We start from the raw sequence: 13577 nt of genomic DNA on the forward strand, positions 1-13577 counted from the left end.
CATGCCATACTGATTTCTACGGTTATTCCGCCCATTGTTGCTTGTCTGTTAGCACTGACAACTCTACACAAACGCCGCTGCCCTCGATCGTTAGGTGAAGCCCGTCGATCACTGCGTTGTCCGTGCTGAGAGGTAAAGCCTGAAATTTGGTGTTCTCCAGACACTCTTGACACTATGGATCTCGGAATATTGAATTTCCTAACGATTTCCGAAATTGAATTTCCCATGGTACAACACCTATGTGCGTCCATTGTGCCAAATGTGACCTTGGCATGCAATAACTGTTACACTCTGGGATGAATTTTGACATATTCGACCGTGGGTTAACCTAATGGACAGAGGGCATTTAACATGAATTTCGTGACTATGACAATTAATAGAAAACTGAAAGAATTTACCCTAGGAAATAATGAAAGTAGTGAAAGTTTTTTGTGAATGAAATAATAAACGGTCGCCAGCCTAATTAGGCATAATAATTTTAAACATTAATCTGAAAGAATTTAAATATAATTTAGCAAAGGGTGGTTTCATCCTTGCTCTCTTGGTAGAGTGCAATGAACACACACAAATACCAGACGAACTGACCAGTGGTAAGCATTAGTCATCATTTGCATAAATTGGCAATCACAAAAAGATAATTAGCACTTTACTCCTATTCATCATAATCACCACCTCAACCATTAACCAATTCAGCACCAAAAGGTTGTAACCTCCCCACCGTAATTTAAAATGACAATACTTAATACAAATGGGAGCCGAGTGTAACCTCCCCACAAAAATTTTAAAAGATGGACAATATCTAATTAGAAATGGTAATGGACATTGCGCTAAGTGTAACCTCGCCACAATGAAATCTACTGACAATGACAATCAAACAAAAATTAGCAATCTGACTCAAATATAAATTCTTCACAAAAAATTAAAAGTCCATTCCGTGATAAGAAAATTCAATTAAACCGAAACATCGGTCTTTGGCCCTGTGTAAAACAATCAGAATTAAAGTCTTACCTCAGAATAACTGGATGTCAAATTTCTGCTCTTTTTCGTGCGCACGGCTTGGAGGAACTGCATTGCAAATAATAATATTCCTTTTTTTTGTGATTTTACTGAAATTTTTCTTTAAAAAAAGTGGAGTGAAATGGGAAGTGCAACGAAATCTTTAGTTCAATAAAAATTAAATTTTTGAAAAAATGCTTTTGAAATAAAAATTATTATTGGGGCATTTGTTGGAGAATAATTACAATAAATAAATTTTTACATTATCTAATGATTATATTAATTAACAGTATACCTCATTCAGCATCTTGACCATTGTTGCCGACCGCCTACATCACACAACCGCACTGGGCTGCTACTACTGACCGACCGCTCTGCATGACGACTACTAGCGTACTGCACTGCACGACTACTACTCGCGAACTGCCCTGCACGACTACTACTGACCGACTGCACGCAACTAAATCGAGCTACAGACTGAGAACCGCTCGCAACACTCGCGCGGTCAAGCGCAGGCTCTCTGGTCAGAGACGCTGCAATGCCTCGCCATCGCTGCTGCGTTACATACGTGTTTCAAGGTTATCAAAGACCTCAGGAGACGAAACGAAGTATGACAAGAGTCCTGGTTTGACTAACACACACAAACCACAAATGCATATATATAACACTGTACAAACACTTTTTTACCCTCTCTCATTTATGGAAATACTTCAGATTCCTTTAGCAAAACAATGTTTAGTTTAACCTTCTCATAATAGAAAAGAATATAGTGGGGACCCATAAACTGTAACTTCCTTTATAAGCAGACTATACACACATTTCATAAACAATTTGCATCACACTAATACTGATTTCTAACCCCAATTGAAATGATTTATCTTTCACTGCTTTACAGCAATTTACACTAAGAATATTCTTAATTGACTTCAGAAATAAGTTCAAGGTAAAGTGAAGTTTCAAGTAGATTCAAAATTGTGCGCGTCTTTCATTACTTGCGAAGCAAGTGATTTTAACAACATTTACATGCGTTAACACTAAAACTTAGGCACTTTCAAATAGAAACAAGGTAGTGGTTCTTCATAAACAGGATACTTGGTCTTTAACACGTTTAGGATAGGACCCTGCTTTTTTTCATGAACAGGACAGTTTCAATGTTCAAACACGAATTTCTATCATTGAAATTACTATTGAAAAACTAAAACTAAGAAAACTCCTCCCGAATTGATCATGAAAGCCCAACGGCACCGACCGGCCGCCGTGTCGTCCTCAGTAGATAGGCGTCACTGGATGCGGAAATGGAGGGCATGTAGTCAGCACACCGCTCTCCCGGCCTTATGTCAGTTTCCGAGGCCGGAGCCGCTACTTCTCAATCAAGTAGCTGCTCAGTTTGCCTCACAAGGAGTGAGTGCACCCTGCTTGCCAACAGCGCTCGGCAAACCGGGTGGTCACCCATCTAAGTACTAGCCCAGTCCGACAGCGCTTAACTTCGGTGATCTGATGGGAAACGGTGTTACCACTGCAGCAACACCGTTGACCATTATTGATAAACACTCACATCAATATACTGGTCCATACTGTGACACATATCTGAACTCCTGTAGTTGGTGGAGCAGTCGCGCAACACTGGTGGCAAGCACTTGGCGGCTAAGTGGTACCATGCTCTTGAAGTTGAATACTCTTTATGAATTCTTCTTGGCGACGTCTTTCCTTCATTTCAGAGTCATTCTATGATAACAGGAGCACCATAAGACAGCCAAAGCCCCATCCGAGGCAATTTCAACATCAATTGACTTTCAAATGCCTTACTTGGCACCCGCGTTGTCAACAATACAACGTCTAGCCACTGACTGCGAGCTGTGCTCTCTCTCTCCTGTCACCCAGATTGACCACCAATACCACCTTTTCCAGCGCGCCAAGCCACTTCCTTGTAATGCAACTTCCCTAAGTATGAACCAGTTTTCTACATACAATTTCTCTTTTATAAACAGGTATATTTTATAAATTTCAATAATTTAAACACACTGTTAATTTTTTTCATTACACATATTACACATATCAACTTTCCTTTCACAACTCAATGAACTTAATCAGCAATGAAAAACCACTTGATAGTCGCATAATCTCGCCGGGAACCTTTTCACATGGATCACCTACAAATGGCAACTCCGCCGAGGCACAGTTCTTTTATACCTTGTGTATGCGGTACTACTGTACATGTGCACGTCGCTATTCCACCACTTCATCACCTCAGTGTATTGGCGAACAGAACTTTCTAAGATTACCTTTCTTTGAATTTATATACGCCAAATTCATTTTTCATACATACCGTACAGAAATGAAATGAAATGCTCGTGTGGCGTTGATGGCCAGGTGTCCCCATCTCCGCGCGACCGCTACGATCGCAGGTTCGAACCCTGCCTCGGGCATGTATGTCTGTGATGTTCTTAGGTTAGTTAGGTTTAAGTAGTTCTAAGTTCTAGGAGACTGATGATCTCAGCAGTTAAGTCCCATAGTGCTCAGAGCCATCTGAACCTTTCTTTTTTTTGTTCCCATCGGGGGAAGTTCGGCCGCCGAGTTGCAAGACTTTTCAGTTGACGCCACATTGAGTGACTTGCATGTCGATGATGATGAAATGATGATGAGGACGAAACAAAACCCAGTCGTCGAGCGGAGAAAATTGCCAACCCACCCGGGAATCGAACCCGGGTCCGCCGCATGGCCGTCAAACGCCATGGCTACTCAGCTAAGCAGGCTAGATTTTAGCCCATAAACCACAGGCTTGTCCCCATAAAAAATGTGGAATAGTCATTAATAAATTATTTAATTACTCAACGGATAACACAGATGCCGATCTGGGTTATAAGGAATGGTGAAAGGGGCTTCATAAGCATGGGAGATTTTCTATCCCTCGTTAATACAGGTACTACATTTCACATCGTAACAGACAGTGGTTTAAAGTTGCTTAGAGCGAGCACATGATAAGGAAAGAAGTGACCCGACTTACTTAGCGTCTAAACTGGCTTCATTAATTTGAACTGTTTTATTATTTCAAAGCAAAGTTAAAAGGTGTATGCTACGAGCTTCCGCTATTTCAATTAATTTTGAATGCACATACAAATATTTATGATAAAAATGATCCCTTATGTTGAATTCCAATAGTCAGGCTTAAATACATTTAACCTTACGAACTACTGGTCGGTGGTGAGTAAGAGATGATCATGCGTTCTTTTTCTCAAACACCCAACGGCGGACGCCCACTAAGTTATTGATCCTTACCACGCACCACATACTGGGACACAAAACCTGATGGCGATATCTGATATGCTTCATCTGAAATCTCCGTACCGGGCATAGAAAAGAAAATTTAAATTCCTACGAATTTTCTAAAACTCCAAAACATCGACTTATGAAGTGATCACCACGTGGCTCGATCATGGGCAAAAATTAGAGTATCGTTCACGAGGAAAATTATTTTAAAAAATTCAGACACCAGGTAATTTACCTACCATTTTATAATCGTTCTACAGTAGTAGGAGGCAGAGTAAGGACCACGTATTTGGGTGGAGGCCACAATACCAAAGCTGTTGATCACAAATAAGATTAGTTAAAATTACGAAAATTCACGCGGAAATTGTACATCGTCATGCTTGTCATAAAACACTTCATAATTTTGTAATCACTCTGCAATAGTAGGTGGCAGAGTAACGATCATGACGTTGGCTGATGGCCACAGCAGCAATAATGTGGATCACAAAGAAAACTACTTAAATTACGATGTTTCACACACATCTGTGCACGAAATATACTATAACCTGTTCACTTGTTGAAAAGCTAACATGACCCCTAACAAAGTCTAGAATTTGGAGCTTGAAACTGGAAAAGGCTACGAAACAGGCAAGGAACTTTGTTCGAAAAATAAAAGAAATCGCTTACCGGAGACCACCACACCTTACCTGTCCAGATACCAGAAACTGAATATCCCCAAGCGGCTTTCCTAACGTCCCGGCCCAGGTTTTGGGCACGGGAAAACCGGTACCAAATGACCGCAATGGATTCGAAAACGGTGGTTCGATCACACCACCAGGTGATCTTCTTTGGTCCCAGCAATGCCTGCCCAGAAGTTACAGTTGGCAAATACTGCATCAAAACATACCTGACTACCAAACACTCTGACTGTGCTGGAGCGCCTTCGTCTCTCTTCTGATTATTTTCTTATTCATACAGAGTTGATGAAAGATAGAACACCAATAAATAAATAAATAGAAACAGGCGCTCATTACTCTTCCAGAGGCTCTTTGTCGGACTGTCAGAGCACCGAATCGCAAAACAGACACACAGCATGCCTCATAAGGCTAAAGTTCTTCCCTCTCAAGAGATATATAATGAGTATTCCTGCTAGTAATAAGTGACTTTCCTTGAAAATCGCAATATATATATAAGTGGTTCTTCCCTTAAGACTTGAAGAGAAAAAGCAAAGCAAAGGAATACCGGCATAATTTGCCAGACGGTGCAAATCTCACATTGGTAATGCTTTCACCGACGGCAACGCAAATGATAAAGGGTCCTCTCGTGATGAACGCGTACGACGAGACTAGCTCATTAGATACAATGAAGAGCATCACCACTTCGTAGGTAGAACGTAATTAATCTCGTTATTTACGTAAGAGAGAAATAAATTGTGCTGTAAGTAAGATTTGGGGGAGAGCGATTTCAAGGGGTTATTTGCATGTGTTTTGGATGGGTATCTTGTGTGTTTGTTTCCAGTTATAGTTAGCACAAATTTTAGAGTGTGGAGATCATCAGACCTCATTAAAATTGTAATTGCTTGTGGAAGTAAAACATGTAATTACATGCAAAGTATGAGGTGGGTTTCTGATAATGTAGTACATGGATTAATTTATGTTGTAACTTATTCTCGAAGATTTCTGAATAGCTCTCAGTGAAAAACAACGGGGAAAACTTCCTAATATGTTTGAGAGAATAATTCTAGGGATAAGTGTTTTATTAGCAAATAGGATATTGAGGAATTTAGAAAGCAATTTCTGCTGAGGTGAAAGGAAATTTAAATGGACGGAGTGCGCACAGGGTAGCATTAGTTTTAAAAGTTTCTGATTAAATACGGTAAAATTACAGAAAAATGTTAAAATATTAGTTGATTTGTGGTATCAAACAATTATCGTAGCATGGAAGACACGTTTGCTAGTGGGAATGTGTGCAGAGTGTTTCCACTGTCGAGCTAAATCAAATGTGTTCTGTCTATGCGGTACATCAGTTTTTGCTTGCTATTCTGTATGTGAGTGTATCGATTCCAGTGCGGAGGGCGTGATCTATGTGAATTTGGAAGTTATGAGGTTACTGGTAACTCCACCAAAGTCGTATTACATCTATCATCCTTCACCATTGACGGTGACAGCGGACAGACGCATCTTTTGGCGCAATTCTTGGCCAAGAGGTCTTGAATTTCTGCAGAGGCGGCTGGACTGCGAAAAACCTAAAATTCGAAGCCAGAACACCGATCGTGTGCTGTTTCTGTGAAATTGAAGTGCTGCGATGTTGTCAAAGCACAAAAGCACTGTTGGATGAGCGCCGATGCACTAAAAGAACAGAAAGAATTAACTCAAGCGTTTTTTTTTAATTTAGACGCGTATTTTGGCATTTAATTAATATGCTATGATTTCATAATTTGTATTACATTTAGAAAATTTAAGCTTATAATTTGGAATATCCTGGAAGGTACATGCTGTTTCACCCACCACCACAAAAGTAATTATTGTTCTGACATACAAGGAGGGCACTCTATTTATTACTTTATGTATGTGTTTATTATGTTACCCAAGTCAAAGTTGGTGCTACTTTATGTGTCGAGTTAGCAAACTAACGTGCCACATTAAGTAGACGTGTGTAACATTACGCGTATGTAGGCGAACTAATTGTGGCCTAGAATTCCTGTGAGGTAAGGCGAATTATTGTACCGCTGAACACTAGCGGGCTCGGGTCTCAGTTTCGCCTTTTGGCAAGGTGGTGAGTATGATCGAGTTCAGGTACAAAGACTAGCGGCTTGGGGATTTGGATGGCTGTTGCTCGCGCAGCAGATGTTCCGACAAATGGCGGAGCGTAAGATAATCTTAAAAATGGCTCATTTACAGCTCTTAGAGATTCTACAATAACTTACAGCAAAGTATTAATGCAGATCTGAATACACTGACGATCTCAGATAAATGAGGCATATCCAATGACATAACAATGTTTCAATATCTTTAAAACTACAGAAGTTAATATTTCACAGTGCATAAACTTTTACACAATGAACATCTGAATTAACAACTTTTAATCGTTTCATGAGATTTCAGTAAACGGTTCTTGTATGCTGCAGCCGGCCGCGGTGGTCTAGCGGTTCTAGGCGCTCAGTCCGGAACCGCGCGACTGCTGCGGTCGCAGGTTCGAATCCTGCCTCGGGCATGGATGTGTGTGATGTCCTTAGGTTAGTTAGGTTTAAGTAGTTCTAAGTTCTAGGGGACTGATGACCACAGGTGTTAAGTCCCATAGTGCTCAGAGCCATTTGAATCATTTGTATGCTGCATTGCACTATAGCAATGATTACTGGAAGCTACATATCTGTATCCATTTTTCTATTGATTTACATCTTTTAGATCCTCTTTTTAATGCAAATGTTTGTCTGAACATCCTATTCTTCACATTTACACAGATAATGAATACAGTATGAATACTCACCTATTTTGTTACTTGTGTAATTATTTAATAAATAGTTTACTATATAGGCAGTAACTTTATTTAAAAGTTGATTGCAAGTGCTGTTAAAGAACTGTGCTTGTTTAAAAGTGGTCAGTCGCTTACATTAGCGGACACTACAATTGAGAAGAGAACCGAAAGACCCTTCTGTCAAGTGGGCATAAATATCTGTTTAAACAATATTTAACGGGAATCTATTTTCATTTATCGCGAGCATACTTGTGCAAGAATGCTGGCTTATTTTATTATGAACCAACTATTACTTATAGTTATTGTAAATGATCTGATTGTATCCGAAAGATTGTGACACTTCTTTATTTAAATATTGTTGCAGTAATTTGGTCCGAGAAGTGATCAACTTGAATCAAATCATGTCTGTAGAGCTTAAGAATGATGTATTTTTGGTGAGGATGGCCTTCGGCCAATGGAAAAGTAGGTAGTAGCGGAACACTACGGAAGCCACATGGAAACTGGGATTTTTCAAGTGAAGAGCTAAAGGGAGAGAGTACTTGAAGAAGGCAGACCTGCCTGAGGTAACGTGTGTGATTCGGTCGTGTAGCTGTTTGATTCTGGGTGATGAACGGTCGCTACCATACCTTAACTTCTGAAGGGATTTATGTTTCGAGAGGTTTGAATGTGCTCCAGTACAGATCTTATTCCGCTTTTGTTAAGGAACTGGAGATAGAGAAAGTATGAGATGATGTTCTGTGTATCACATGTTTCAGTTTGTGAGTTGTCATGTTGCACACTGAACTACACTACTGGCCACTAAAATTGCTACACCACGCAGATAACGTGCTACAGTCGCGAAATTTAACCGACAGGAAGAAGATGATGTGATACGCAAATGATTAGCTTTTCAGGGCATTCACACAAGGTTGGCGCTGGTGGCGACACGTACAACGTGCTGACATGAGGAAAGTTTTTAACCGATTTCTCATACACAAACAGCAGTTGACCGGCGTTGGCTGGTGAAACGTTGTGATGCCTCGTGTAAGGAGGAGAGATGCGTAGCATTACATTTTCGATTTTGATAAAAGGTAAGATTGTAGCCTTTCGCGATTGCGGTTTATCGTATCGCGACATTGCTGCTCGCGTTGGTCGAGATCCAATGACTGTTTGCAGAATATGGAATCAGTGGGTTCTGAAGGGTAATAGGGAACGCGGTGCTGGATCCCAACGGCCTCGTATCACTAGCAGTTGAGATGACAGGCATCTTATCCCCATGGCTGTAACGGATCGTGCAGCCACGTCTCGATCCCTGAGTCAACAGATGGGGACGTTTGCAAGACAACAACCATCTGCACGAACAGTTCGACGACGTTTGCAGCAGCATGGACTATCAGCTCGGAGGCCATGGCTGCGATTACCGTTGACGCTGCATCACAGACAGGAGCGCCTGCGATGGTGTACTCAACGACAAACCTGGGTGTACGAATGGCAAAACGTCATTTTTCGGATGAATCCAGGTTCTGTTTACAGCATCATGATGGTCGCATCCTTGTTGACGACATCGCGGTGAACGCACATTGGAAGCGTGTATTCGTCATCGCCATACTGGCGTATCAGTCGGCGTGATGGTCTGGCGTGCCATTGGTTACACGTCTCGGTCACCTCTTGTTCGCACTGACGGCACTTTGAGCAGTGGACGTTACATTTCAGATGTGTTATGACCCGTGGCTCTACCCTTCATTCGATCCCTGAGAAACCCTACATTTCAGCATGATAATGCATGACCGCATGTTGCTGGTCCTGTACGGGCCTTTCTGGATAGAGAAAATGTTCGACTGCTGCCCTGGCCAGCACATTCTCCAGATCTCTCACCAATTGAAAACGTCTGGTCAATGGTGGCCGAGCAACTGATTCGTCACAATACGCCAGTCACTACTCTTGATGAACTGTGGTATCGTGTTGAAGCTGCTTGGGCAGCTGTACCTGTACACGCCATCCAAGCACTGTTTGACTCAATGCTCAGACGTATCAAGGCCGTTATTACGGCCAGAGGTTGTAGTTCTGGGTACTGATTTCTCGGGATATATGCACCCACACTGCGTGAAAATGTAATCACAAGTCAGTTCTAGTATAATATATTTGTCCAATGAATATCCGTTTATCATATGCATTTCTTCTTGCTGTAGCAATTTTCATGGCCAGTAGTGTATTTTGAACTGATGAATATTTCGTGTTGGTGATCACGAAATGTACTTAGTTTTTGCGCCTCTGATGACTTTTTACTTTGGGGAATTTGCTACCATTCTCGTAACGCTCTCAGCGTAACTGTACTGCGTTTGATAAGGATATTTTCTGTCCGTATTGTAACTGAATATGGTAGGGCCGTTTCCCATTTATTTGAGATGTTCTTTCTTGAATAAACATTATTCATCCTAAGTCTCTGTCGTCTTCATCAATTACAGACGTTAGAGTAGAACCCTTTTTATGAAATTATTCGTTGATATTTTACTTTATACTTCTGTATATTTTATTAATTCGCACTTCTAGCCAATGCTTAGCCTCTTTCACGGCAGGATCACATTTTAAGGTTATTATTATTATTTACATCGATTTAGCTGGGGGGCATGATACAGATGTGCACTGCACCACTCTATGAAACATCGAGCTATTCTTTTTGAACACAGCCGCTCATAGCCCACGTACCAAAGGTACAAGCGAAATCAGGCAAAGTCGCAACTGGTTTGCGTGTATGGGATGCTGTTTAAAACAGCAACTACTCAGAAGTTCTAACCGTTAGGTACTATGGCAATCCGTTGCTTTAGATAGCCTGGGAGGGTGGGCAAGAGAGAAGAGGAGTCAAGGGACACAAGAGGGAAGGGAGGTTACATCTACCAATCATCGCTGAAGGAAGGATAAGGGAAAGAACAGCCAATGGTGGATTTGAAGTAATCGTGGAGAAACACCAGCTGGACGGTAGAGGGTAGAGGGGGGGAGGGGGGGGGGCAAAAAGGAGAGGAGAAAGGTGAGACATGGGGAGGATGGGTGGCGGACCACGGTAAAGAGGATGTAAGAAGTAAAGATGAATCAGGAACAATCATTTTGCTTAGCACCTTCCTTCCCTTCTGAGCATTTGAGAGTGGGTTATGAATAAAATCCCTAAACTAGTCATCATCAAGTAATAAAAAGAGCTATTTTGCAACTTTAGCTGTTTTATGTATTGAAATAGTATCACAAGTTGCTGACCCTTCGGCACCCCATCATGCCCGAAATCCATGCTACGCAAATGTATCTTATGTTCTTCGCGGGTGCTAAAACAGAACTGTAGTAAGTAAGCAGTAGGATTCAATAGACCGGTGTCTTATCTCAAAACAACGTGAACAATAACATATTGACATACTGTAGAAGTATTACTGTTACCTATAAACACAATTCAGAATTTCTGAAAGATTTCGCACGAAATTTAGACACAAGCACGGAGTAACTGTTTGTGGTCTTACATGGTGGGCGTTTCTTCTGAATGGATAAAGACGAGCATTGCGTAGCTTTTATCCGACAGTACACTTCAGCCGACTAATACCAACGATGATTAAGATGAAGATGATAATGATGACATTTCCGTCGTTGATGATAGCTATACTAAACGAGTTACCGACTTCTACTGCAGGCACACAGCTAAACAGCAGTCGGAAACATCTAAATGTCTTCCACAAGTGAATGCAGAGAGACCTGGAGAGGAGATCTGACGAGCAGACAGGAGAGTTCTTAGTAACCGTGTCTTCTACCTCCCTTTCGCAGAGAGATTCTCATTCGCGGCGTTATTTCATCTTCAGAGCCTGCACATGACGGGCAATCTCCTGTCCAGGAGTTGGAAAGTTTTCTGCTTGTATTTCAGCTGACGGATGCCATTCCTCTTGCCATACCGCCATTTTCCGCTTCTTTGAAAGTATACACTACGTAGCTGTGAGCGGCAGAAGCTCTGCTCGGTGAGAAATTGCCTTTAAAATGGGTACCGGAAACCATCTCAGAAGCCTCATTTATTTTGGGCAGTGTCATAGAACAACGATCATTTGGACTAAAAGAGAAGTCCTTAGGTATATGATGTCCCCTCGACAGCAGGAGAGAAAATACCAAAACCAACCTATCACTGGAGTAGTAATAACAATGTCCGAAGGGTTAGTGAGAATGTAAAAAAATATTTCGTGTGTAAATACAGTGCAGTTTTGTAATCTTTACAATGTATAAAGACCTTCCACAAAAACATCTTGTTTTAAATGTGAAAAGGGAATAATTTACGCTGTGATTTTATTATACCTGTGTAAGAGCCATCTAGAGGCTCTAACACAGTGTGTATGGTTTATCTTTGTTACACTGCCACCTAGTTACACCAGATACTTCGTCTAAGGTGGATCATCAATGTATGGAACACGTCACACAAACGTACACAGTTGTGCAAATGTGCATTTTACTGTATACTGTCATTTTTAAGGCTTGACAATCATCTGTGAGAACTGCGTATACGAACATGACCATGTGCACAAGGTGCTTTTTAATTGTAGACGTTATGTTTCTGGGGAACCTTTGTATCATGTTCTACGTTCTGTCCACCGTTATGGCAGACAACTTGGCGTGAGGTTCTAACTCATTATGAACGCCTTTTGCAATAAAAATTTTTTGAAGTTACGTAATTGTACAGTTTCCATTTCCATTTTCTATAATGTCAAACAACAAATTTTTTCTCTGTAATTAGGTCGTGTATCATGATAGGAGATATACACAAAGTCTTAACCTGATTATAAAAAATTATAACAGAATAATCGTTTGACATAATGTGTTACATTTGATGCCGTTAGTAGTAATTTTGAAGACCACTTACGTTACTAAACGTCAACGTGTGCTCCCTTGGTAGCTCGGAGAATGTCGAGGCGGTATTCCATTTCCCGCCAGGTGTTTCGTAACATGTGTTCTGTCACAGTAACCATAGCAGCTTGTATTCTAGCCTTCAGTTCGTCGACATCAGCAACTGGTGTGACGAAAACTGTCCTTGATATAGCCCCAGAAAAATAAAGTCAAGGGGCGTAATGTCTGGCGAGAGGGGTGGCCAGGGTGTTGGACCGTTCTTCCCAATCCGCTGATCCGGACATTACTCTCCTCTCCATTCGACTTTTTTTCTGGGGCTCTATCAAGGACAGAGTCTTCGTCACACCAGTTGCTGATGTCGACGAACTGAAGGCTAGGATACAAGCTGCTGTGGCTACTGTGACAGAACACATGTTACGAAACACCTGGCGGTAACTGGAATACCACCTCGACATTCTCCGCGCTACTAAGGGAGCAGAAGTTGAGGTTTAGTAACGTAAGTGGTCTTCAAAAAACTGGTAACACTAATCTACGTAATGGCATCAAATGTAAATTATTATGTCAAACGGTTATTCTGTAATAAATTGTAATAATCAGGGCAAGACTTTGTGCTCACTTCTGTATTACATGCACATTCATTAAGATACATATCAGAAGGCGACAATTACATCCGTCGAAACCGGTAGTGAAAAGTAAAGAAGAATCTGTGCCATCTTGTCCAGATAAACTTTTCTACCGTTTGATAAGGAATAGAGAGATTCTCTGAAGAGTCGATGAGGGGAGAAACATGTGGAAAACATTGACAAGAAGAAGGGAAAGGGTGATATATGTCTTAAGACATCAGGGAATTACGTCAGTGGCACTAAAGGTAGCTGTAGAGGGTTGAAACTGTAGTGGAAGACGAAGACTGGAATTCATCCAACCAGCAATTCATAATGTAGGGTGTTACAGTACTATTCTGAGAAGAAGAGATCGTCACAAGAGAGAAATATGTGGCAGGACGAATCAAACCACAAAGAAAC

General features: G+C 41.2%; 1 pseudogene; it reads right to left on the reverse strand.

Annotated features, from left to right (window-relative positions):
- Positions 1 to 2413: 2413 nt before the first annotated feature.
- Positions 2414 to 2531, reverse strand: LOC124778193 (annotated as a pseudogene).
- Positions 2532 to 13577: the final 11046 nt, after the last annotated feature.

This window comes from Schistocerca piceifrons, chromosome 2 (assembly GCF_021461385.2).
Source record: "Schistocerca piceifrons isolate TAMUIC-IGC-003096 chromosome 2, iqSchPice1.1, whole genome shotgun sequence".
Lineage (NCBI taxonomy): Eukaryota > Metazoa > Arthropoda > Insecta > Orthoptera > Acrididae > Schistocerca > Schistocerca piceifrons.